Source organism: Dasypus novemcinctus, chromosome 30 (assembly GCF_030445035.2).
Source record: "Dasypus novemcinctus isolate mDasNov1 chromosome 30, mDasNov1.1.hap2, whole genome shotgun sequence".
NCBI lineage: Eukaryota > Metazoa > Chordata > Mammalia > Cingulata > Dasypodidae > Dasypus > Dasypus novemcinctus.
Genome location: NC_080702.1, coordinates 21083336 through 21108647, shown reverse-complemented (window position 1 = coordinate 21108647; position 25312 = coordinate 21083336). Strand labels below are relative to the sequence as shown.

At 39.6% G+C, this 25312-nt stretch overlaps 1 long non-coding RNA gene across 1 annotated transcript in view; it reads left to right on the top strand.

The window, feature by feature from the left end:
* Positions 1–24932, top strand: part of LOC139437870 (uncharacterized) — a 121465-nt gene extending 96533 nt beyond the window's left edge. The window contains exon 3 of the long non-coding RNA XR_011647785.1: positions 24870–24932. This is a non-coding gene — a long non-coding RNA (uncharacterized lncRNA). The remainder of the gene's footprint in view (positions 1–24869) is intronic.
* Positions 24933–25312: the final 380 nt, after the last annotated feature.

Genomic DNA, 25312 nt, shown 5'->3' with positions numbered 1-25312 from the left:
CTTTTATTAGGGAAATTTACATAATATTTAAAAATTAGAAAAAAACAAAACAAAACACTAAGAACCTTCCAGAACACAAACAAGTTTCAACTATCATAATTTTTCTAAAGTTCTGGTTTCATTTATTTCACCTCACCACCACCCGATTTTTTTTTTTTTTTCTTGATGCTCTTGTTTTTTATTTTTTTCCTTGTTTTGTTTTTCTGGAGCATTTTAAAGCAATTTGAAGACATAATAATACTTCTACTTAAATATTTCGGTTTACAACTCAACAAAAGATGAAGACTTAAAAAGAAAATCAAGATTGCATTATCATATCCAGGCATCAATTCCCTTATATCATCTAATACTCAGCATATATTCAATTTTACTCTTTCTAAATCTTATTTTTTACAATTCTGGCCATCCTATCTAAAATGTCAATGCTGACCCTCACCTTGTACTACCAGTATTATCCTACATGGCTTTTTCTTTCAAATACGATATTTATCAGTGCTAACAACATGTTAAGTGTCTTGCTGTACCAGAATATGAATGTTGAGAGAGCTATTTTTTCTTTTTTCCTTCTTCATATATGAATCCCAACCAAAGTGCTTGAAAATAAATATGCTGGAGGAGGTGGGGCAAGATGGTGGCTGAGTGAACTTGCCTGATAGTATCTCCTGCAGGGAGGTGGTTGGGCAGCGTTGGAGGCTTTTCGGGACCGGGCTGTTTCAGGATTTTTGCTGGTCGGCTGGTGTCTGGACATCGATTTGGTGGGAAGGTAACAGAGAGGATACGTCTACAAAATATACACAGAGGTCCCAGCTGTGCATGGAAAGTTCCCTCCTTGGGTGGGCGGAGCAGCAGCATCGGGCGCTGCCATGGCCCGGGGAGCTGCCGCGGTGGTTGGGTGGCCAATTGGGGGGTTGATAGGACAGGAGGCGCTTGCAGACCGATTTGGGGAGACAAATGGGAGTTTTATGGCAAAGCAGGGGGTAATTTTTGATTGCACACACAAACAATAGCGCTTCCGCCTAGAGCCACTCCCCCCCAAGCCCGGCTACTGACCTACAGTGGTCTTAAAGTGATAGCAATAAAGAGACGCCACCAGGGTCTGGTACGGTGGGAGACGTTTGGCAGCTGATTGGGGGAATATTTTGCGAAGCGTGGGAATTTTGGGTTTGGACTCTGTTATTAGCATTTCCGGCTGGAGCCCCTCCCCTAGACCTGGCTATTGATCTGAGTCATTAAATTGGCCGCAGCCTAGAGACGCCCCCAGGTGGCCGTTCCGGGGGATCACAGGGTGGGAGGGGTCCTGAAGTCAATTGGTGATATACCCACAGAATAGACCCCAGTGAGTGAATGAATTGTGGGGTACAGAACACAGGATAAAGCTTGTGGATGTGACCTCACCCATTGGGCTGGCACCCAGCTGTGGGGATCCCTGAAGGCTGTGATGCACTGTGGTGCTCCCAGGCTTCCTGTTAACCAGACTTGAGGTTTCCAGGTCTGAGTCCCCTAAACCCTGGTGGCCTACACCCCAGAGACTCACACCTCTTGAGTCCTCAATATCTCAGACATTCCATCCCTGAATCCATCATGCGCTGAGGTCCATCTGAGGTCCTTGAATGTCCTAGCCCTCAACATTTGCGTTTTTTCTTTTCTGTTTTGTTTTTATTTTTATTCTATTTTTATTTTTTATTCTATTTTTTTAATGTTCTGATTCCTAACATTGCATTATCCCCTAATCTTTTCTCCCAGAATATCCCCCAAAGTCTTTTTTTTCTCTCTCTCTTGTCCCCCATCTTCTTCTTATTCTTTTTTATCTTAACTATACAATAGGTGCTGTAGGAAACATCTCATATTTGCTGGGTTCCCTCATCCTCCACTGCCTCATTTCTGTGTGAATAGATTTTGGCTATCTACACTATCCCATTTCCCCTACACCTTGATATCCTCCATCATCTACTATCTCTCCTATATCCCACCTCCCTTTCTTTGATCCACAAAGTGTCTACTCTTAATTTCTAATCCCTTTGTTTTGTTTTCTGTCTGGTATCCACTCTTGAAACTATTACCTTTCTTTTCTCTTTCCCTCTCTCACGAAAACAATAGCTTTTTAGCTCATACCATATTCCTCCCATATTCAATGGGCTACCTCATTATAGGTACTCTACATACTGCTATAACTCTACACAATTTACATGAATCTAACCTCCATCCTCCCAGATCTCATATTGTTGCTTTGTTAACATATATCACCAATACTACTTTACACTTTTTCCTTGCTTACACAATTGCCTTTCCCCAGCACTAATACTTTCCTTTAAAGTGAACTTAACCAGCAATAAGAAATTAGAATAGGAAGAACAAAGTGACAAAGAGAAGATATAACACTTACGCAAAAACAACAGCTAATTAATCTCCAAGACTAGACAAAGAACCTAAGGAACTGATTAAACCCGTCAAGATAAAATGATGACCAGACAACAACAAAAATCTACAAACCAAACCAGTAATCAGGAAAACATGGCTGAATCCAATCAACAAATTAAAAATCAGGAAGGGGAGCAGAACTTCGCACAAGCAATGAAAGATCTCAGAACATTTATCACCGCCAAATTTGATGAAGTAAAGGAAGAGGTTAACAACATGAAGACAACACTTGGAGGGGAAATTGCAGACATACGCAAAAAGATAACAGATATGATGGAAATGAACACCACAGTTCAACAAATCAAAAATACACTTGTAGCAAATATCAGCAGACTAGAAGAGGCAGAGCAGAGAATTAGTGATGTGGAAGACAGTGCATCGGAAATCAAAAGATAGTAGATGTGATCGATAAAAAGATAGAAAAAATCCAGCTAGGACTTAGGGACCTGAATGATAATGCAAAACGCTCAAATATACATATTATAGGCATTCCCGAAGGAGAAGAGAAGGGAAAGGGGTCAGAAGGAGTGTTGCAGGAAATAATGGCTGAAAACTTCCCAAATCTACTGATAGAGACAGATGTACATATCCAAGAAGCACAGCACACTCCACAAGTCAAAAACCCCAACAGGCCCACTCCAAGACATATACTTGTCAAATTATCCAATGCTCAAGACAAAGAGAAAATTCTAAAAGCAGCAAGAGAAAAGAAAACCATCACATACAAGGGAAGCTCCATAAGATTAAGTGCTGATATCTCATCTGAAACCATGGAGGCAAGAAGGCAGTCGTATGATATAGTCAAGGTACTAAAAGAAAAAAAATTCCAACCAAGAATACTCTATCCAGGTAAACAAGCATTCAAAAATGATGGAGAGTTCAAAATATTCACAGATAAACAGAAACTGAAAGAGTATACCAACAAGACCTCCCCTTCAAGAAATTCTAAAGGGAGTTCTGCAGGAAGAAAGGAAAAAACAGGACAGGCAGAGTTGGAGGAGAGTGTAAGAGCAACAAAAAAGAAAAATAGAAGGGAAAAAAAAAACTACAAACAAAATATGACAAACACAAATCCAATCAAAATATGGCTAACACAAATAATTCCTTGAAAGTAATAACACTGAATGTCAATGGATTAAACTCACCTATCAAAAGATTCAGACTGGGACATTGGATAAGGAAATATGACCCATCTATATGCTGTCTACAAGAGACACATCTTAGACCCAGAGACTCATGGAGGTTGAAAGTGAATGGCTAGAAAACAATCATACAAGCAAACAATAACCAAAAGAAGGCAGGAGTAGCTATGTTAATATCAGACAAAATAGACTTTAAATGTGAAACAATTGTGAGACACAAAGAAGGATACTACATTTTACTGAAAGGGACAATCTGTCAAGATCGAACAATCATAAATATTTATGCTCCTAACAAGGGCGCCTCGAAATACATGAGGCAAACGCTAGAAAAACTAAGTGAAAGAATAGATGCATCTACAATTATAGTGGGGGATTTTTTTTTTTTTTTTTTTTTTTTTTTTTGAAAATTGATGACTTTTATTGGACCCATCAGAGAATTGAAGTTGCAAGATAAACTACCACCTTGAATTTAGAAGAGACAGGCAAATTCAGAGAGCAACAGCTTAGATCTGTCTATCTGGGGCAGAAGCTGTTGGCAGCAAAAATTGATAGGTATAGTTAAATGGTCATTTTGATGAGTTGTTGGTAGCTGAAATTGGACTGGGTATGAAAACATGAGAGTGAGACACTCTGGAGAGCCACAGTCTCAGGATGGATTACACACTTTCATGGGTTTTGGCTCCAGGAACTCCATCAGCTTTTCATGCTCAAGAGTCAAGAAAGATAATCTGCTGATTCTGCCAGGGAAATGAAAATTAAACATTAATATACCATTATGTTTCTCCATAACAAAGTATAGTGGGGGATTTTAATACACCACTATCAACTCTGGACAGAACATCTCAAAAGAGAATCACTAAAGAAACAAAACATTTGAACAGTATATTAGAGGAGCTGGACCTAATAGACATATATAGATCATTACACCCAAACACAGCAGGATATACATTTTTCTCAAGTGCACATGGATCATTCTGAAAGAGAGATCATATGCTAGGCCACAAAGAAAGGCTTAATGAATTCAGAAAGATTGAAATCATACAAAACAATATCTCTGACCACAGTGGAGTGAGGCTGGAAATTTGCAAGGGAGAGAGGCCCAGATTTCACACCACGATTTGGAAATTAAACAGCACACTCTTAGAAAACGGTGGGTCAAAGAGGAAATCTCAAAAGAAATCAATGACTACATTGTAACAAATGATAACACAACATACCAAAATTTATGGGATACAGCAAAAGCAGTACTGAGAGGGAATTTATAGCCATAAATTCATATATCAAAAAAGAAAGAGCAAAAATTGAAGAACTATCTGCACATTTGGATGAATTAGAAAAACAACAACAAAGTAATCCAGCAGGAAGAAGAAAGAAGGAAATAACAAAGATAAGAGCAGAACTAAATGAAATAGAAAATAAGAAAGCACTTGAAAAGATAAACAAGACCAAGCACAGAGATCAACTAAATTGACAAACCATTAGCGAGACTACAAAGAAAGAAAGAGAGAAGATGCAAATACACAAAATAAGAAATGAGAAAGGCGATATCACCACTGACCCCACAGAAATAAAAACTATCATAAGAGGGTACTTTGAAAAACTATATTCCAACAAAAATGATGATCTAGAGGAAATGGACAAATTCCTAGAAACACATAAGCAGCCCATACTGACGAAAGAAGAAATTGATGATCTTAACAAACCAATCACAAGCAAAGAGATAGAATCGGTCATAAAAATCTCCCAACTAAGAAGAGCCCAGGGCCAGACGACTTCACAGGTGGATTCTATAAAACATTCCGGAAAGAACTAACACCAATCCTGCTGAAACTATTCCAAAAAATCGAAACAGAAGGAATATTGCCTAACTCCTTCTATTATGCCAACATTACCCTAGTACCAAAGCCAAACAATGACACCACAAGAAAGGAAAATTACAGACCAATTTCTCTAATGAACCTAGATGCAAAAATACTTAACAAAGTACTTGCTAATCGTATTCAACAACACATTAAATGAATTATACACCACGACCAAGTGGGATTTATTAAAGGTATGCAAGGATGGTTCAACATAAGAAAATCAATCAATGTAATACACCATATAAACAAATTGAAGGAAAAAAATGACATGATTATATGTATAGATGCAGAAAAAGCATTTGACAAAATACAGCACCCTTTCTTGATAAAAACACTCCAAAAGATTGGAATACAAGGAAATTTTTTGAACATGATAAAGAGTATATATGAAAAACCTACAGCCAACATTGTTTACAATTGAAAAATCCTAAAATCCTTTCCTCTAAACTCAGGAACAAGACAAGGATGCCCATTGTCTCTGCTCCTGTTTAACATTGTCTGAGAAGTACTTGCTTGAGCACTGAGGCAAGAACCAGATATAAAAAGCATTCAAATTGGAAAGGAAGAAGTCAAAATTTCATTATTTGCAGATGACATGATCCTATACATAGAAAACCCTGAGAGATCTACAACAAAGCTTCTAGAACTCATAAATGAGTTTAGTAAAGTCGCAGGTTATAAGATCAATGAGTGAAAATCAGTAGCATTTCTGTACACCAATAATGAGCAAGATCAGGAGGAAATCAAGAAACAAATACCATTCACAACAGTAAATAAAAAAATCAAATACTTAGGAATAAATTTAACTGAAGAGTTAAAAAAACATACACTGAGAACTATACAAGACTGTTTAAGGAAATCAAAGAAGACCTCAATAAATGGAACAATATTCCTTGTTCATGGATAGGAAGACTGAATATTATTAAGATGTCTATCCTACCAAAACTGATCTACACATTCAATGCAATCCCAATAAAAATCAATACAGCCTTCTTTAAGGAACTAGGAAAACTAACTGTGAAATTTATTTGGAAAGAGGCCCTGAATAGCCAAAGACATATTGAAATAGAAAAATGAAATTGGAGGAATCACACTTCCTGACTTCAAAACATACTACAAAGCTACAGTAGTGAAAACAGCATGGTATTGGCATAAGGAGAGACACACAGACCAATGCAATTGAATTGAAAGTTCTGATATAGAACCTCATATATATAGCCATATAATATTCGATAAAGCCACCGAACCCTCTCAACTGGGAGAGAATGGCCTATTCAACAAATGGTGCCTGGAGAACTGGATATCCATATGAAGAAGAATGAAAGAGGATTACCATCTCACACCTTATACAAAGATCAACTCAAAATGGATCAAAGACCTAAATATAAGAGCCAAGACCATAAAGATCTTGGAAAGCAGTGTAGAGAAACATCTACAGGACCTTGTAATAGGAAATGGATTCACGACTATCACACCGAAAGCATGAGCAGGAAAAGAACTAATAGATAAATGGGACTTCCTCAAAATTAAAGCCTTCTGCACCTCAGAGGAGTTTGTCAAGAAAGTAAAAAGGGAACCCACACAATGGGAGAAAATATATGACAAGCATATATCTGTTAAGAGACTTATAACTTGCATATATAAAGAACTCATATATCTTGAAACTAAAAAGATGAACAACCGATTTAAAAAATGGGAAAAATATTTAAACAGACACTTCTCCAAAGAAGAAATACAAATGGCGAAAAAGCACATGAAAAAAATGCTCCAAATCTCTAGCTATCAGGGAAATGCAAATCAAAACTACAATGAGATACCATCTTACTCCCATAAGATTGGCAGCTATGAAAAAAACAGAAGAATACAAATGCTGGAGAGGATGTGAAGAAAGGGGAACACTCATCCACTGCTGGTTGGAATGCAGAAGGTTTCAACCATTCTGGAGGACAGTTTGGCGCTTTCTCAAACAACTAACCACAGATTTGCCATATGACCCAGCAATACCACTGCTGGGTATATAACCAGCAGAACTGAAAACAAGGACACAAACCGATATATGTACACCAATGTTCATAGCAGCATTGTTCACTATCGCCAAAAGTTGGAATCAACCCAAATGCCCATCAACAGATGAGTGGATCAATAAAATGTGGTATATACATACAATGGAATACTACTCGGCTGTAAGAACAAATACTACAAACACACGTGATAACATGGATAAATCTTGAGAACCTTATGTTAAGTGAAGCAACCCAGGCATTGAAGGACAAATACTACATGACCGCAATAATATGAAATAAGCAAGCTTCCTCAGAGAGCTAGAGACTGAAAGATAGGCTTACAGGAAATCGGGGGGTGGAGGAAGGATGTGAGCCGACGTCTGCAGGGGTGGAATTTATGATGAGCTGGCATTAAGTATGAACATAAAGAAGAGATAAAATGGGGGCAAGGGGCTGCCTTGGGGTGGGGCTTTGCGGGTTTAGGGGCAGCTAGGGATGGGCGGATGGGTAATATTGCCCAAAAAGTGGGGGGAGGGAGGGGCAACATACGAACATAGGAGTGTGTCAGGTGTTGGTTGAGAGTAAAATGATGAGAAATTCGTATCAAAATATAATTAAGAGGGTTACCTGTTTAGGATGCTCGGAGAGGATGGTCTGATGCAGGACGGGCTCCTGGGGAATGTCTTTATGCTCATTTTGCCAGAGTGGTTTGTACCATTGTGTAGAGACCCAGGTAATGAGAGTGGGGATGGACCCACATCCTGGGGAGGACTAATGCCATCAAATAGAGGGAACTGTATCTCTTGAGAGAAAGGGTGGCTGCCAGGGCATTAGGGCAGTTGAGCAAGTTAGGCCCTGAACACTTTTGCAAGTATTTCTGGCCATAGCTCCTTGGGAAATGGAGGTTGGCTGTCATTGTGGGCCCCAAGGGGAGGGGAAAATGGATGTTGAATGTGTGGAACCAAGGTAAATGTGGGGTAAGAGAGGAGTTTCGTGAGAGTACACAAAGATGGATATAAAACATGTAATATTACACCATAAACATATAGGCTACGACAGACTAAGAATGTAAACCATAATGTAAAACATAAGATAACTAGAAATTTAGAAAACTGTATATCGTAAAGTGTGGACCACAATGTAAGCACAGATGTCACCTTGTTTGAAAGCTATTGTCTCAGAGTCTGTACATCACTTTAAGTAAATATGATATGAATAAGTTATAAGAATATCGCTGTGGAAGGGAAAAGGTTTTATGGTAGATGTGTAGTTGTAATGTATATTGTATATATGAATTACTGTTGTTTAGGGCTCTTGTGAAGAGTAGCTCAATAATTAGGAAAAAAGAAAAGAAAAAGATAGGATGTAGAATTTTTCCAAATCAATACGTATTCTATATCTAATCTTTAAACCCATCGCTATATTCCATTTTACTAGTAAGGTATCCTGACATTATATTGGGCTTCACTTGTCAGGAATTTTGGATCACAGAGTGGTTCAACAATGGCAGTGGAGGAATACTGGTATAGGATGCTATTGACAGGTGATATATGGTTGACAGGGAGCTATACAGGGCATATGTCCAGGGTGCATGGTAATATTTGGATATACTCGTAGTGGCAACAGTTAAAAACTACAGCTGGGGGGGTACTGGGGTCCTGGCCAGGCATGCTCTGTCATGGTCCCTAGGGGAGAAGCTGCAGTCCTCCAGGTGCAACGGTAAGGACCAGGAAGGAATGAGGGTCCAACAGTGAGCCCATGATACTAATGACTATGCTTGTGAGCCTATACGCCTGCAATAAGAACAAGCCTAGAGCAGCACTGTGCCTAGGAGTTTCCTCCTGACAGCCTTCATGTTACTCAAATGTGGCCAGTCTCGAAGCCAAACTCATCATCTAAATGCAATGCCTTCCCCCCAGCGTGGGACATGACACCCAGGGATGAGCCTCCCTGGCACCAAGGAATCACTAACAAGTACCAACTGATGATGCAACTAGAAAATGACCTTGAATTAAAGGTTCAACGCAGACCGGCAGAATATCCCTGTCTACATATAATAACGGGTTAAAAATGCTGTTTGATCTAAATTAAGGGGGAAATGGAAAGGACAAATGAGTTTATATGGCTATGAGTCTCTAAAAAAGAGTCTGGAGGATGTCAGAAGGATTTCCCTTATGCACACATGAGCAGAGTTTCAGAGACAGATAAAGTAGATACAACCCCAGGTATTGGTTCTTTTGAGGGCTAAAGAGACCCACATGTCACATGTCTAGGGTCAGGGCAGATGGGGTTCACTGCCATGTCATTTGGCCCTTCTTTGGAGCTAGTGTTTCTGCATGATGGAGCTGGACACAGGTGGGATCTCTTTGCACAAGGCTTTCATGCTACTTTACTGCAAGTGTTGTTGGTGCTGGGGTTTAAGATATATCTAGGGGATTTGAATCTCTGGAGTGACAATATGATAGCCAGGCCCTGAGCCTCAACAGACTTCATCTCCTACACTCTGATTTATTGGACTTACCCCACTCAGCTAACATGGAGTTGAAGAATGTCAACCACCACACCATGGAGCCTAGAGTGCCTACAACTGAAAGCAGGAGGATTGCATCCAGTATCCATGTGGAATCTGAGCCTCCTCTTGACATACAGTTGCAACGGACACAACCAATCCAAGGTCCACAGAGAAAAGGTGGCATTGGTGTGGGAAAAGTGGCCATGGTGGCTGATGGGTATGGGGAATGGGAGGAAGAGATGAGATGTAGAGGCATTTTTGGGACTTGGAGTTGTCCTGGGTGGTGCTTCAGGCACAATTACTGGACATTGTAAATCCTCCCAGGGCCCACTGGATGGAACGTGGGAGAGTGTGGGCTATGATGTGGACCATTGACCATGAGGTGCAGAGATGCCCAGAGATATACTTACCAAATGCAATGGGTGTGTCATGATGATGGGAATGAGTGTTGCTGGGGGGGAGTGGTGGGGTGGGGGTGGTGGGGTTGAATGGGACCTCATATTTTTTTAATGTAATATTTTTACAAAATGAAAATAATTTTTTAAAAAAAGATCAAACTGAAGTGCCTGGAAAACATATTGTTCTCAGCATCTTATCTATCTTATCCTAATTTTAGAGAAAATGTGTGGTTCTTATCTTGGCTTGTGCTTGCTTTTGGCTCTAGTATTACCTCATTTAGAGGAATTTGAATTCCTGTTGCCTCTTGCTGGGGTTCTATTTTATGATTCCATGGTGGTAATCCTCTGCTCCAGACTTCTATGACTTAATTATTTCCAACAGTGCTTTAGATGACTCCCTACCTGTAGGACAATTTCTGGTTGCTAAGACAAGATTCCTGATTCAGTACTTCAGGCTTCCCTCTCACATAGATGGGCAGTGGAATAAAGGGATCCCATTATGTTCATAGAGGTTACTTGGCTCCTTCTGGAACAGGGCCAGAGACCCACAATGGAAGTGCAGGCTGGCTCCACAGCCTGGCAATGTGGTGGGGGAGAGGGGTTAGCAAGGAGTTTCATCTACTGTTTTTCAGGACACATTTTGTTGACTGATCAATTGGTCACATACTACAACTTTCTAACATTTTTCAGGAGTTTTGAGAAAGATGTCACTTCCAATTTTTGCCAGATGTTCAAAGATCCATGAAGGAATGGCATCTTCAATATGTAAATGTCCATCATGGTTGACCAGAAGTCCAAAGTAGGTGACATTTGAAACACTTCATGTACCTCATATTTATCAAATGATTGGTGAGTAGAAATATAGAGAGGGTATATAAATAGAACTATAGTTGAGAAATGTGTGCTAGAGTCTCATTTACCCCCAAAAGGGAGAGCAGACTATCTATGGGATGCCTTCAAGAACTTGGTCCTTTGGTTAATAGTAAGGGTAAGGTGGGCTGGAAGAGCAAATGTAAGTTGATTACACCTTGTGACAGCCTTGAACTTCAAGGATTTACCAAGGCCTAATATGAAAAAAAGTTATGAAGCATGCTTAAGTTTCATCCCAGGTATGAGAAAAGACTATTTTCATTGTATAAATTTTAGGGATACTGGGCTTCAGGGATTTTACCATTGTTCTTGTTACCAATATATTTATCATCTATGTGTTATTAAACATATAGGAGATAATACAATATCATTTTTCATGTTAAAATATTATGAAGAAGCTTAAAGAATGTGACACACTGATAATCAAATAGATTGTGAACTATATATTTGACTGGTTTTAAATTTTCTTTGAGATTCCAAAGATAAGGACACATACTAATACACTGAAGCTTGTGTTAGACTTAACTGGGTTTAACGTAAGGAACAACTTCCAAAGATGTGAAAAGTCTGAAATGAAAAGGAACTTCCTGGGAGGTAAGAGACTTCTCATCCAAGAGATGATTTTATTTATTAATTGTGTTTTTTAAAGACACATAGATTGCAAAAAATTTTACATTAAAAAACATGAGGTTCCCATATACCCCATTTCCACCTCACCTCTCACTTTCCAATTTAACAACCTCTTTCATCACATTTTCACATTCACTGCATTTGGTGAATACATTTTGGAGCATCCTAGCACCACATGGATAATAGTTTACATTGTAGTTTACACTCTGCTCCAGCCTATTCAGTGCGTTATGGCAGGAAATATAATGTTCAGTATCTGTCCCAGCAATATCATTTACAGAAACCCTAATCCCAAAACTGCCCCCACATTACATCTCTTCTTCCCTCCCCCCACCCTCAGCAACTACCATGGCTACTTTCTCCATATCAGTGCTACAACTTCTTCCATTACTAGTCTACTGGAGTAGAAAGCCACTCTAATTCACATTTTATTCCTTCATTCTGTGGACCCTGGGATGGTGATATCCACTCCACCTATAAATCAAGAGAGGGCTTAGGTTCCACAAGGAGGTTGGATGCAATTCTCCTGCTTGTGGGTGGAGGCACTCTTGGTTCCCTCGTGTGGTGGTTGACCATCTATATTTCCTTCTTAGCTGACCTAGTTAAAACCAATGAACTGGAGAGTAGGAGATGCAACTCTGCTGAGGCTCAGGTTTCAGGTGACACATGGCCAGTCCAGAGATTCAAGTCTCCTGAGTATATACCAACCCCCCACCAACCACAGGTTCAATAAAAGAGACAGAAGAGGCATGTGCAGCAAGGTCACATCTGAGTCTAACTCCATCACATTCAGGAACACAAATTCCAAAGCAGGGCCCACTGGCAAGGCACTGAACTCCAAAACCATCTGCCATGACTGTAGAACCTGTGTGCCTCCATAGCCTTCAGGAGCACCACTACTTGGGATTGTATCATCTTTGGCTGTCTCTGGGATCCTGCTGAGGTGTGAGTAAGCATGACCCCTCTGGTGACCTCCTAACAGTTTTTGAAGACTCTTAGCCATATAAACTCGTTTGTCTTTACCATTTCCCCCTTTCATTCAAAGTCTTTTTCTAATTGCATAACTAGTTAGTACTTGATAGTAATCCCTTGGTGCCAGGGAGGCTCACCCCCAGAAGTCATGCCTCAAAAGCACTGGGGGGGGGGGGGGGGGGAAGGTAATGCATTTATGTGCTGAGTTTGACATAGACAGTGGCCACATTTGAGCAACATGGAGCCTCTCAGGTAATTCTGAGGCACCCTGAGACTCTAGGCCTAGTTCAAACTTCAGGTACGCAGGCTCATAAGCATACTCATCAGAGTGAATATCTCATCATTGGACCATCATTCTTCACCAGTCTTTGCCCTTGTAATTGGGGTATTGCTGCTGTTTCACTGAGGAATATGACAGAGCTCCCCCAGCTAGGATCTCCTTACTCCCTCAGTTGTAATTTGTAACTGTAATTACTATGAAAATACCCAATGAACATCTGAACATTTTTATATACCCTATATACATGCCCTGGACAACTTCCTCCCAGCCATGTGTCCACCTTCAATAACAGCTCACACCAGTGTTCCTCCCCTGCCATAGTTGAACCCCTCAGTAGTCCAAAACTTAAAAAATAAAGCCTAATATACTTCCAAATTTAATTTTTAGTGAAATGAAATAGTAATGATAGGTTTAAAGAGTAGAAATAGAATACATACTAATTTAGAAAAACTAAAATAAAGTAAAAATTGGGGTATTAAAAAATGAAAAATATCATAAAACTTTGTTTTTGGCATTTTGCCTTCTGTCATTGTAACAGGTGTTGCCCTGTATGTACAGTGGCAAAGTAATTTCTTTCATTCCTTCCTCAGTGTCTTTATCCTTTTTTTAATTTTTAATTTTGTCTTCAAAAGAGTTTTAGATTACAGTAAAGTCACATATACAATATATAGGACTCCCATATATCCAAAATCAAACCCTTTTCCCCGTTCCCCAGTAACGACCTTTTTACATGTTCATGTTATGTTTTCTGTAGCTGATGTACAGATATTGAAATATAGCTACCAAACATGGTTTCATTTTGGTTTCCATTTTGCTTTATATTTTAGACTAAAATTTTCTAAAATTGTATTTACCTTATGTTTTACATTTTGGTTTACATTTTAGCCTATAGACTTACACATTTTTGGTGAATTTTAACATGATGTTCTCAAACACAGGGAATTGTGTCTCTAGAGAGACTTGGTGGCTCCCAATGGGAGAGGACAGTCTACTGTGTCAAGCCCTCAGCATTGTTTCAAATATCTGTGAATCTGGTCCTTCAAACAGTGAAACTTGATTGTCACTGTGTGCCCTGAGGGGAGTGGGAGAGAGGAATAGAATAGACAGAAGCAGGGCCGCTGGGGGACAATTGATGCGATCCACAAGATTATGCAATGATGGATATGATGGACATGCTAAATTTCACCAAGAAACTTTAAATAGAAGCTGTGAAGCCACCATGGATCCTGGTGCAGAGTAGGTCTGTAAATTAAGAAAAGACCTCAGCTGTTGCTTCTGAATTTAATATACTGTCCAAGATTTTCTACACTTTCCTTCCTATTCTTTTCTTAAGATCACTGGGCTCCCTATACAGGTGGCCCTTAATAGAGGTTCTGAGGGTAGAATTAGGGAAGAATAGGTGGAATACAGGGCATTTTTAAGTCATTGGAATTGCTCTGCATGATACTGCAATGATGTACACATAGCATTATACATTTTTCCAAAACCTACAAATTGCACAGTGCAAAGGGTAAACAATGGTTAGTCATAATGCTTCAATATTTCTTGAACTGTAGCAAATGTACTACAGAATGAAAGATGTTATTAATAAGGAAAACTGTGAAAGGGAGTATATGGGAATCACTTACATTTTCATGATAGGATTTCAAGGAAAAAAAACCTCATTTATAGTAGTAAGTAAAACAATCAAATACCAAGGAATAAATTTAACTAACAAAGTAAACAATTAATACACAGAAAACTACATGACACTGTTAAAGGAAAATAAGGAGATTTAAATCAATGGAATATTATCCTGTACATGGATGGAAAGACTTAACATCATTAAGATGTCTATCCTACACAAACTGATCTACAGATTTAATGCAATCCTAATAAAAATAAACTGCATTTTATGGTATTGGAAAAATTAACTATGAAATGTTTTGGAAGGGCAAGTGGCCCCAAATACCCAAAGACATACTGAACAAGGAAAATGAAATTGGAGGAATCACACTACCTGACTTAAAACCTACTACAAAGCTACAAAGGGCAAAACCTGGCCTTGGCACAAGGATACACATACCAACTAATGGAACCAAACTGAGAGTTCTGATATACATACACACAGATACAGTCATGTGATATTCAACAAGGCCACCAAGCCCACTCAATTGGGAGAGAATGGTCTCTTTTTTTTTTAATGTTATATTAAAAAAGTATGAGTTCCCCATATATGCCACACCCCACTCCTCCCCCCATAACAACCTCCTCAATCATCATGAGACATTCACTGGATTTGGTGAATACATCTCTGAACACTGCTGCACTTCATGGTCAATGGTCCACATGATAGCCCACACTCCCACAGTCCCACCAGTGGGCCATGGGAGGACATACAATTTCTGGTAACTGTCCCTGCAGCACCTCACAGGACTACTCCAAGTCCCAAAAACATCCCCACATCACATGTCTTCCTTCCACTCCCTACCCCCAGCAGCCACCATGGCCACTTTCTCCACACCAATGCCACATTTTATTCAAATACTAATCACAATAGTTCATGAATAGAATATCAGTAAGTTCACTCTATTCCTCCATCCTGTGGACCTTACAATGGTTGTGTCCTCTCCACATCTATATCAAGAGGGGGCTTAGATTCCCCATGGATACTGGATGCAATTCTCCTGCTTTCAGTTGTAGGCAATCTTGCCTCCCTGGTGTAGTGGTTGACCTTCTTCACCTCCATGTTAGCTGAGTGGGGTAAGTCCAATAAACCAGGGTGTAGGAGCTGCAAGTGTGTTGAATCTCAGGGCCTGGCTATCACATGGTCAGTACAGAGATTCAGGTGCCCTGGGTATACATTAAACCCCAGCACCAACTACAGTTCCGGTAAAAGTAACAGGAGAGACTTGTGGACAAAGATCACATCTAAGTGCAGCTCCATCACACAGAAACACAAACTCCAAAGTAGAGCCAACTGAGATGGTACTGAACTCCATCTGCCATGACCATAGAACCTGTGGGTCTCTGTAGCCCTCATAAGAACCAATACTTGGGGTTGTATCTGCTTTATCTGTCTCTGGGACTCTGCTAAGGTGTGCATAAGGGCAACCTCTCTGATAACCTCCCAGCTCTTTTTGGAGACTCAGCCATATAAACTCATTTGTCCTTACTATTTCCCCCTTTTATTCAGGTCAAAAAGCATTTTTAACTCCTGGTATTATATGTAGACTGAGATATTCTGCTGATCCAAGTTGACCCTTTTATTCAAGGTCATTTTCAAGTTACATCACCAGGTGGTACTTTGTAGTATTCCCTCAGTGCCAGGGAGGCTCATCCCCGGGAGTCATGTGCAATGCTGTTTGGAGTGCAGAACATTTACTTGCTGAGTTTGGCTTTGAGACTAGTCACATTTGAGCAGCACAGAGACTCTCAGGAGGTAACTCTTAGGCACCCTGCAGCTTTAGGCCTTGTTCTTATTTCAGGTGCCCAAGCTCACAAGCATAGTCATTAGTATTAAGGGTTCATTGTTGAACCTTCCTTCTTTTCTGGTCTTTGCCACTGCACTTGGGGGATTGTTGCTGTTCCTTTAGGGACTGTGATAGAGCCCCCCTGGCTAGGAACTCAGCACTCCCTCAGTTGTTTTTAATTGTAACCACTATGAAAATATCTAAACATTTTTATGTACCCTGGATATATGCCCTGGAGAACTCCCTACCAACCATGAGTCCCCTGTCAGTAACATCTCACACCAGTATTCCTCCCCTGCCATTGTTGAACCTCTCTGTGATCCAAAACTTCTTCAAAAGTGAAGCCCAATACATTGCCAGGTTCCATTAATAGTAAAATGTAATATAGTGATGAGTTTAAAGGTTAGATATGGAATACATACCAATTTAGAAAAATTAAGGTAAAAATATGTTGGGTTATCAAAAAATTTAAAAATACAAAAGCTTTGTTTTTGATGTTTTGCCTTCCATCACTGCAGTGTTGTCCTGTATGCAAATTGGCAAGGCAACTACTTCCTTCATTTCCTCAGTGTCTATGTCCTATCTTTTTTCTTCCTAATTATTAAGCTTATCTTCAAAAAAGTTTTAGATCACAGTAATTCATATATACAATAAACAGTACTCCCACATATCCAACATAAAACCATTTTCCCTTCCACAGCAATAATCTTTTTACTTATTCATACTATATTTACTGAAACTGATGTACAGATATTGAGACAATAGCTTTCAAACAAGGTTAACATTTGGGTTTACATTGTGGTTTATATTTTAGACTGTATGATTTTCTAAATTTCTAGTTATCCTATGTTTTACATTATGATTTACATTTTAGCCTATTAGCCCCTATATATTTTTGGTGTAATTTAACATGTCTTATATCCATCCTTGCATAATCTTGTGGAACACTTCTATTGCCCACACAGTTACATTGGTTCCATCTATTCAATACCTCTTTCCCCCTCCCCTTAGGGCCCACAGTGAGCCAATTTTCATTGCTTGAAGGGCCATGTTCAGAGATGCTTGACATGCTCAAGTGCCCTAATGCACTGGTCTCTTGAACAATGTTTCTTAGAAAACTGGATATTCATATCCAAAAGAATGAGAGAAGAACACCATCTCTTACCTCATTAAAAAAAATCAACTCAAAATGCATCAAAGATCTAATATAAAAGCCAAGGACCTAAAGATCATTAAAACCTTGGAAGGTAATGTAGGGCATCATCTTCAGAACCTTGTAAAAGGAAATGGCTTCATGAAATTCACACCCAAATCATGAAAAAAAGAAGAAAAATTTCATAAATGGGACTGTGGCAGTTTGATATGGTTATGAATTCCAAAAATAGAAATTGGATTATGCTTGTGATCTGATCTGTATGAGGGCAGGATTGAGTTATGATTAGGGTGAGTCCAAGGGGTGGGGACTCATGGATAAAAGACATGGCAAAGAACAGTATTGAGGGTTTCTGAAGTTGCAGTTTTGATGTTGGAGTTTGATGCAGAAGACTTAAGCTGGAGCCCCAGGAAGTCAGATCTCAGAGGTAAGAGAAGCCAGCCCCAGGAAGAAAGTAACCTTGAACTCGGAGAGAAAAGCAAGTCCCAGGATTGTTGGAACTCAGGAAGCCTGAACCCTCAAAGACATTGGCAGCCATCTTGCTCCAAAGAGATGTTGGTGAGGGAAGTAACTTTTGCCTTATGGCCCAGTATCTGTAAACTCCTACCCCAAATAAATACCCTTTATAAAAGCCAACCAGTTTCTGGTATTTTGCATCAGCACCCCTTTGCCTGACTAAGAATTTGGTACTAAGGAGTGGGGAAGTGCTTTTGCAATTACCAACATGCTGGAATGATTTTATAAATGGGTAAGGTATATTATTTGGAAGAATTGTGAGATGCTTGGAAGATAAATTCACAGAGCTTTGAAGAGAGTGTTGATAGCAATATGGATGCTAAAGAAACTTTTTAGGATGCCTTAGAAGTAAATGATGAGGGAAGTGGACTTGGCCCAATAGATGGGGCATCTGCCGACCACATGGGAGGTGCTTAGTTTAAATTGCGGGCCTCCCTGCCCCATGTGTAGCTGGCCCATGCACAGTGCTGATGCACTGCAAGGAATGCTGTGCCACATAGGGGTGTCCCCCACATAGGGGAGCCCCATGTTCAAGGAGTGCACTCCATAAGGAGAGCCACCCAGTGTGAAAGAAAGTGTAGTCTGCCCAAGGATGGTGTCACAGGTACGGAGAGCTGACACAATGAGATGACGCAACAAGGAGAAACACAGATTCCCATTGCCACTAAGGATAGAAGTAGTCACAGACGAGTGCACAGCAAATGGACACAGAGAACAGACAACTGAGGGGGGAGGGGAGAGAAATAAAAAAATTCTTAAAAAATAAATAAAAATAAATCAATTTTAAAAATTTAAAAAAAGGAAGTAAATGATGAAACTATTATTGGAAAATGGTTGGTGATCTGTGTTTTAAAGTTGCAGAGAACATATTAGCAAGATTAACTCCTGGTGTTGTATGGAAGACGGGGCTTGAAAATGGCAAGCCTGGGCATTTAGTTGAAGAACTTTCCAAAGTAAACCAGGGGAATGCAGCTTGGCTTCTCCCTGCAGATTATAGCAAAACGCTAGATGAGAGAGATAAGTTAATGACTGAAATGTTTGACAAAAAGAAAACAGAAGCTGATTCCAGAAAGGTCACCACCCCATAGGTCTGAATGTGTGCACCTTGCCCCAAAAGGTTAGGGAAAGCCAGCTAGTCAACCTGTTGCTCTGAGAGGGTTGAGCCTGTATGCCAAAGGTTAGGAGAAATATTGTCTTCATATCACCGCAGTAGGGGGGTTAAGACTGTAACCCAAAGACTGGAGAGGTATGGCAATCACCCCAATACTCTTGGAGGGAGAAGTCTGGAGTTTGGTTGAAACCCAGATGCTTCATGAGGGTGGAAACAAGAAAACGATCATTGGACAAGACTGTGGAAAGTGTACATTCCCATAGGGCCCCAAGGAGAAGAAACCATCATCTTAAGAATGACTCTCAGACTGAAATCTAACAGAGGATGCCCTGCAGGTTTACTGAAATGTAGAGTACCCCAACTCATGTTTTCCTCCCAATTTCTCCTTATTGTAATGAAAATGTTTCTTCTACATCTGTCTATTTGTGCATTGGAAAAAGATAAATTATTTTCTAAGTTTCAGAGGTCTATAGCAGACAGGACTTTGCCCCAAGACAAACTATTTCTTCAAGTTGATTGGGATATGATTTAGTACCTGCATTGTTACTGATTTAAGATTTTTTTCAAATATTGTAATGTCTTTTTGGAATTCAGTGTTGGAGTGCAGCAGTTTGATATGGTATGAATTCCAAAAATAGTTATTGGATTATGCTTATAATCTGATCTGTACCTGGGCATGATTGAGTTATGATTAGGGCATGGGAAGATAAAAGGCATAGCAAAGGGCAGAGTTGAGGGTTTCTGAAGTTGGAGTTTTGATGTTGGACTTTGATGCTGAAGACTTAAGCTGGAGCCGCCAGTAAATCAGCATGTAGAGGAAAGAAAATCCAGCCCCAGGAAGGAAGTAACCTTGAACTCAGAGAGAAAAGAAAACCCCAGAAATGTAGGAACCCAGGAAGCCTGAACCCTCACAGACATTGGCAGTCAACTTGTTCCAAGTAGACTTTGGTGAGGGAAGTAACTAATGCTTTATGGCCCAGTATCTGTAAACTCCTACCCCAAAGAAATACATTGTATACAAACCAACAAGTTTCTGCTATTTTGCCTCAGCACCCGTTTGGCTGACTAATACAGGGCTCTCATTAAAAAGAAAACCTTATGCACCTCATACCAGTTTGTCAAGAAAGTGAAAAGACAGCCTATCCATGGGACATAATATTTGGTCACCATATATCTGATAGGAACCAAATATACAGTATATATAAAGAAATATTATATCTTGAAAATAAAAAGATAAATGACCCACTTAACACATGGGCATGTGATTTGAACATACACTTCAACAAAGAAGGAATGCAAATGCCTAAAATGCACACAGAAAGATGTACAACATCACTAGTTATTATCAAATGGAATTCAAAACTCCAAAGAGATATCATCTCAGAGTATTAGACTGGCAACCGTTTTAAAAAAAGAGGACTACAAATGATGGAGAGGATGGAGAGGAATGGGAACCCTTATTCACTGCTAGTGAAAGAATGAACACAGTCCTAACACATGGATAAGATGGATGAATCTTGACCTTATGTTGAATGTAGTAAAGCAGGCAATGAAGGAGAAATATTACATGACTTCATTCATATGCATTAAGCATATCAAGGAGACTCAGAGAGAAAAAGTTTGGAAAGTATGTTTATAGGAAGAAGAAAAGGAGAAGAGGGTTGTGAGCCAACGCCGACATGGGTGAAATCTATGATAAGGTAAAAGTGAGTAGTTGTGAAGTTAAGGAATATTACTGGGTATAGTAATACTGCTGGGTTGGGTGATGCAAGGTTGACAGCAGAGTAGGATGGGGAGGGTGGTTTGCATGGCTCATGGAACTGCAGGTGGTTTGGGTGAAGAAGCATGTGAACACTGGGGGTTGGCAGGTAACTGGTTGAAATGACAATGTTGGGAAAGCTCTTTTGGCAATATGACATGGAAGGGTTACTGGTTTAGGGTGTTGAATGGGGGAAATTCAGGACATGGCACACCTGGGGCAGTCTCCTAGAGAATGTGCATGTGATCATTTTGTCATACTATGGTGTATCAGTGGCTGGAAGACCCACATAATAAGTAGGAAGGAGTATGACTCCCATTCTGGGGAGGCCCAATATGTTCTCAAACAGAGGGGTGTCTCTCAAGAGCATGGGCAGTTCTTAATAGGGGAGGACAGATCAGTGTATGTCCAACCCTCAGTGTTGTTGCAATTAACTATAAATTGTGTCCTTCAATGAGTGAAGCACAGTGGTTGCTGTGGGCCCTGAGGGGAGGGGAGGGAGGAATAGAATACATGGAAAGGAGGTATTTAGCTGGCAATGGAAGGGTTCTGTGTGATCTTGCAATTGATGGATACAGGCCATGTTGAATTTCATCAAAAATTTATAAAGGTGTATGGTCTAGAAGGGAGACCATAATGTAAACCACCGATCATGGTCAGTGGCTATGTTTCAGTATTTGTACATCAGGTGTTACAAATGTATGATCCACATATAAAAAGGTTATTGATACAGGAAGGGGGAAAAGGGAGAGGATATTTGGGTATAGGGGAGTCCCCTGTGTTTCACATGTGACTTAACAGTGACCTAAAACTTCTTTGAAAACAAAATGAAAAAACGTAAGACACTTGGGAAGAAATGGAAGAAAATGTCACTATTTACAGGACAAAAGATATTATAGCAATGAAAAACAAAATATCAAAAAAATTTTAAAAATATTTTTCATTATTCATTTACTATACCAATTTTTAAATTTTATTTTACCTTCAGTTTTCTAAATTATTGTATATTTTACTTCTTATGTCTAAACCAATTTTGGTTATTTGATTTTCCTATTAATTGTATTTGGCGATACACTTGGCTTCAATTTTCAATTACAGAAGGGATACAACTATGGTAGGGAGGATCACTGGTGTGGGGTGTCAGTGAGAAAGTTCACCTGGGCATATATATAATGTATTTAAATGTGTTCAAATATTATTTGGGCACTGTCACAGTGGGTAGAGATTCACACAATAGCCAAGAGAAGATGGAATTCCCATCCTGGCCAGCTCTGCCACATTCTGTAATAGAACAGCAACAATCCTCCAAGTGCAGTGACAAATGACTAGTGAAGCAGGGTGGTCAATTCCTGCAGCCCTCGATATTGACAACTATGCTTATGAGTCTTTACTCTTGAAATTGGAACTTGGCCTAGAATAGTAGGGTACTTAAGAGTTACATTCTGAGAACCTCCATGTTGCTGAAATTTGTCCTCTCTCAAAGCCAAACTCAGCATATAAATACATTACCTTCCCCCTGATGTGGGCTATGGGGTGGAAGGCTCTTTGTCTCTTCAGAGATAACTAAGTTGTTTGACTTGTGGGTGTGGAACGGTAAGAGGCTGCAGTCCTGCCCTTAGGGACAGTGGCAGCGGCTCCAGTCCCAGGAAATGTTTAACAATGCAAGGGCTATAAACTTTAAGTATTTAGGGGAAATGCAAAAAGTAAATATGCTAAAAGCTTATCTAGAATATCTGGAGTCCATGCTAAAAGCTTACCTAAGATGTGGAAGAGATATATGCTAATTGAAGCCTATTGAGAATTGAAACAAAGGGACCATTTGGCCTTTCCTCTCTGTATAAAAGACGTTTGAAAATCTTGTTCAGGGCTTGGGATTCAAACAGAAGTTCCCGAGTCCGGCCGGCCATCAATAAACCATTTTTCCTTCTCAAAATCATTCCTGAGTCCTGGCCTCTCTATACGCAAATAATTGAACTTCTCTTAAATTCTACAACACCCCCAGTATGGGACATAACTCCCAGGGATGAGCCTCCCTGGCATCAAGGGATTACTAGCAAATAGCAACTAGAAAGGCAACTGGGAAAAAAAAGGCAACTGAGTAAAAGTGAGAAAAGATAAAAAGATATGAGTTTGTATGGTTAAGAGACATCAAAGTGAGTCAGGAGGTCATCCTAGAGGTAATGCTTATGCATGTAACTGCCGGATCTCATAGATGGCCAAAATAGATACTACTCCAAATAGTGGGACTCCTGAAGGCTCTGTAGACACCCCAGTCCCACAGTCATGGCACATAACTGTACAGTTTGGAGCCTTGTCAGTCTGCCCTTCTTTGGAGTTTGTGTTCCCAGGTGTAAAAGAGTTGTATTCAGTTGTGATTTCTCTACACATGACTATTCTTTTCCTTCTGTTTCAACCTATAGTTCATGCGGGAGTTGGTAGGTGTGCTAGTTAGGCTATTGTCTAAACTCAGCTAGCTAACTGTGCCCAGTTGTTTGGTCAAGTAAGCACTGGTCTAATTATAATACAAGGGCATTTACAGACTTTAGTCAATATTGACCTTACTGCAGTGGTAAATTATAAGTAGGTGATTACAGTTACATTGATCAGGGAGGCTGCCATCAGCAATGAGTGAACCTTTATCCAATTAGTTGAATGCCTTAAAAGGGGAAGTGATTCCAGCATTAAGTGAGAATGACCCAGCTCATCTTTGTACAGCCAATGTCTCCCAGATTTCATCAAAGACCTTCACTGGACTTTCCTTGGCACCCCTGGTCCCTAGTTGCAACATGCCTGCAGAACGTGGACTTGTGTATCCCCATGGTCACATGAGAGACTCTGATAAAATCCCTTACTATCAACAGGTATCTCTTGATGATTATGTTTCCCTACATAACCCTGACTAATAGAGTAGGTGTAAGTACAAGAGACTTGATTCTGAGCTCTCCATATGCCAGCAGGGTTCTGAGCCTCAGTAGAGTTGCAAAACCTACTCTCCTGTTCATTGGACTCACCCAGGACAACAAAGAGGTGTGGATGGACAACCAACATACCAAGGAACCAAGAGAATGTATAACAGTAAGCAAATGAGTCTCATCCATCAACCATATGGGATGGAGGCCCCTCTCAATTATAGGTCGAGTGGGCACCACCATCCCAGAATACTCAGGATTGGGGCACAAAATATGGACTAAAGTCGACTTACTGGTATTCTACTACAGACTTATTGGTATTCTAGCAATGTAAGAAATTATATCATTGATATAATCTCCCCTGGAGATGCTAAAGGCAGGAAGAGGGAAAAAGAGGTGTAATAATGGGGCATTTGTGGGACTTGGATTGGTGTTCAATGACATTGCTATGAGAAAAACAGGCCAATAGATATCCTGCCATAACCTCCAGAATTGAGTGGGAGGGAGTGTAAACTGCAATGTAAACTATAATCCATGCTTATTGGCAATGCTCTAAATGTGTTCAACAATTGTAATGAATCTACAACACTAATGAAAGAAATTGTTAATTGGGGAAGGGTCGGAGGTGTGGGGAGTGGGGCACATGGGAATTCTTTACATTATTTTGTGTAATATTTTTGTCATCTAAGTATTTAAAAACAAATAAAAATATATTTTAAAAAGGAGGAATAGACAAGAGGATGAAATCCATCCCACTGCTCACATGTAAATGATTATTTTGTGATTAAGTGTCTGTAATTTGCCAGGTATTATTACACTTGATCACTTAATCTTCACAACAACCCTATTAGGAAATTATTATTATTGCTTTTTTTTTTCCAGGTGAAAAAACTTACCAACGATCAACATGAAAAACAAGTGGCAGAGAAAACATTTGAACCCAGGTCTGCCAAGTGCAAAAATGGGTGCTGCTTCCTCCATTGTATGTTTAAAATAAGTTTTAAATGTGTAAGTATTTCTCCATGCTTCTTTAACTGAAAAAGAAATTATTCTGGCACTATGAAGAAACAGCTGTTTTTTTAAAAACAAAATCTGATTCTATTCCCAAAATTTTGATATGGCAAAGGAAAGATTGCTACAGAGAGAATTCTTAGTTGAACATATTCAAAATTTAATTCCTTGGTAATCTGGGCTTTGGCCAAGACAAATCAAAAGTATAGCTATTTTACAAATGCCAAGTTTTCAAAGAAACAAAAAATTGCAAAAGCAACAGATGTGATCTCCTTAGACATTTGTGTTGAACCTAGTTAGATCCAGATCTTGAA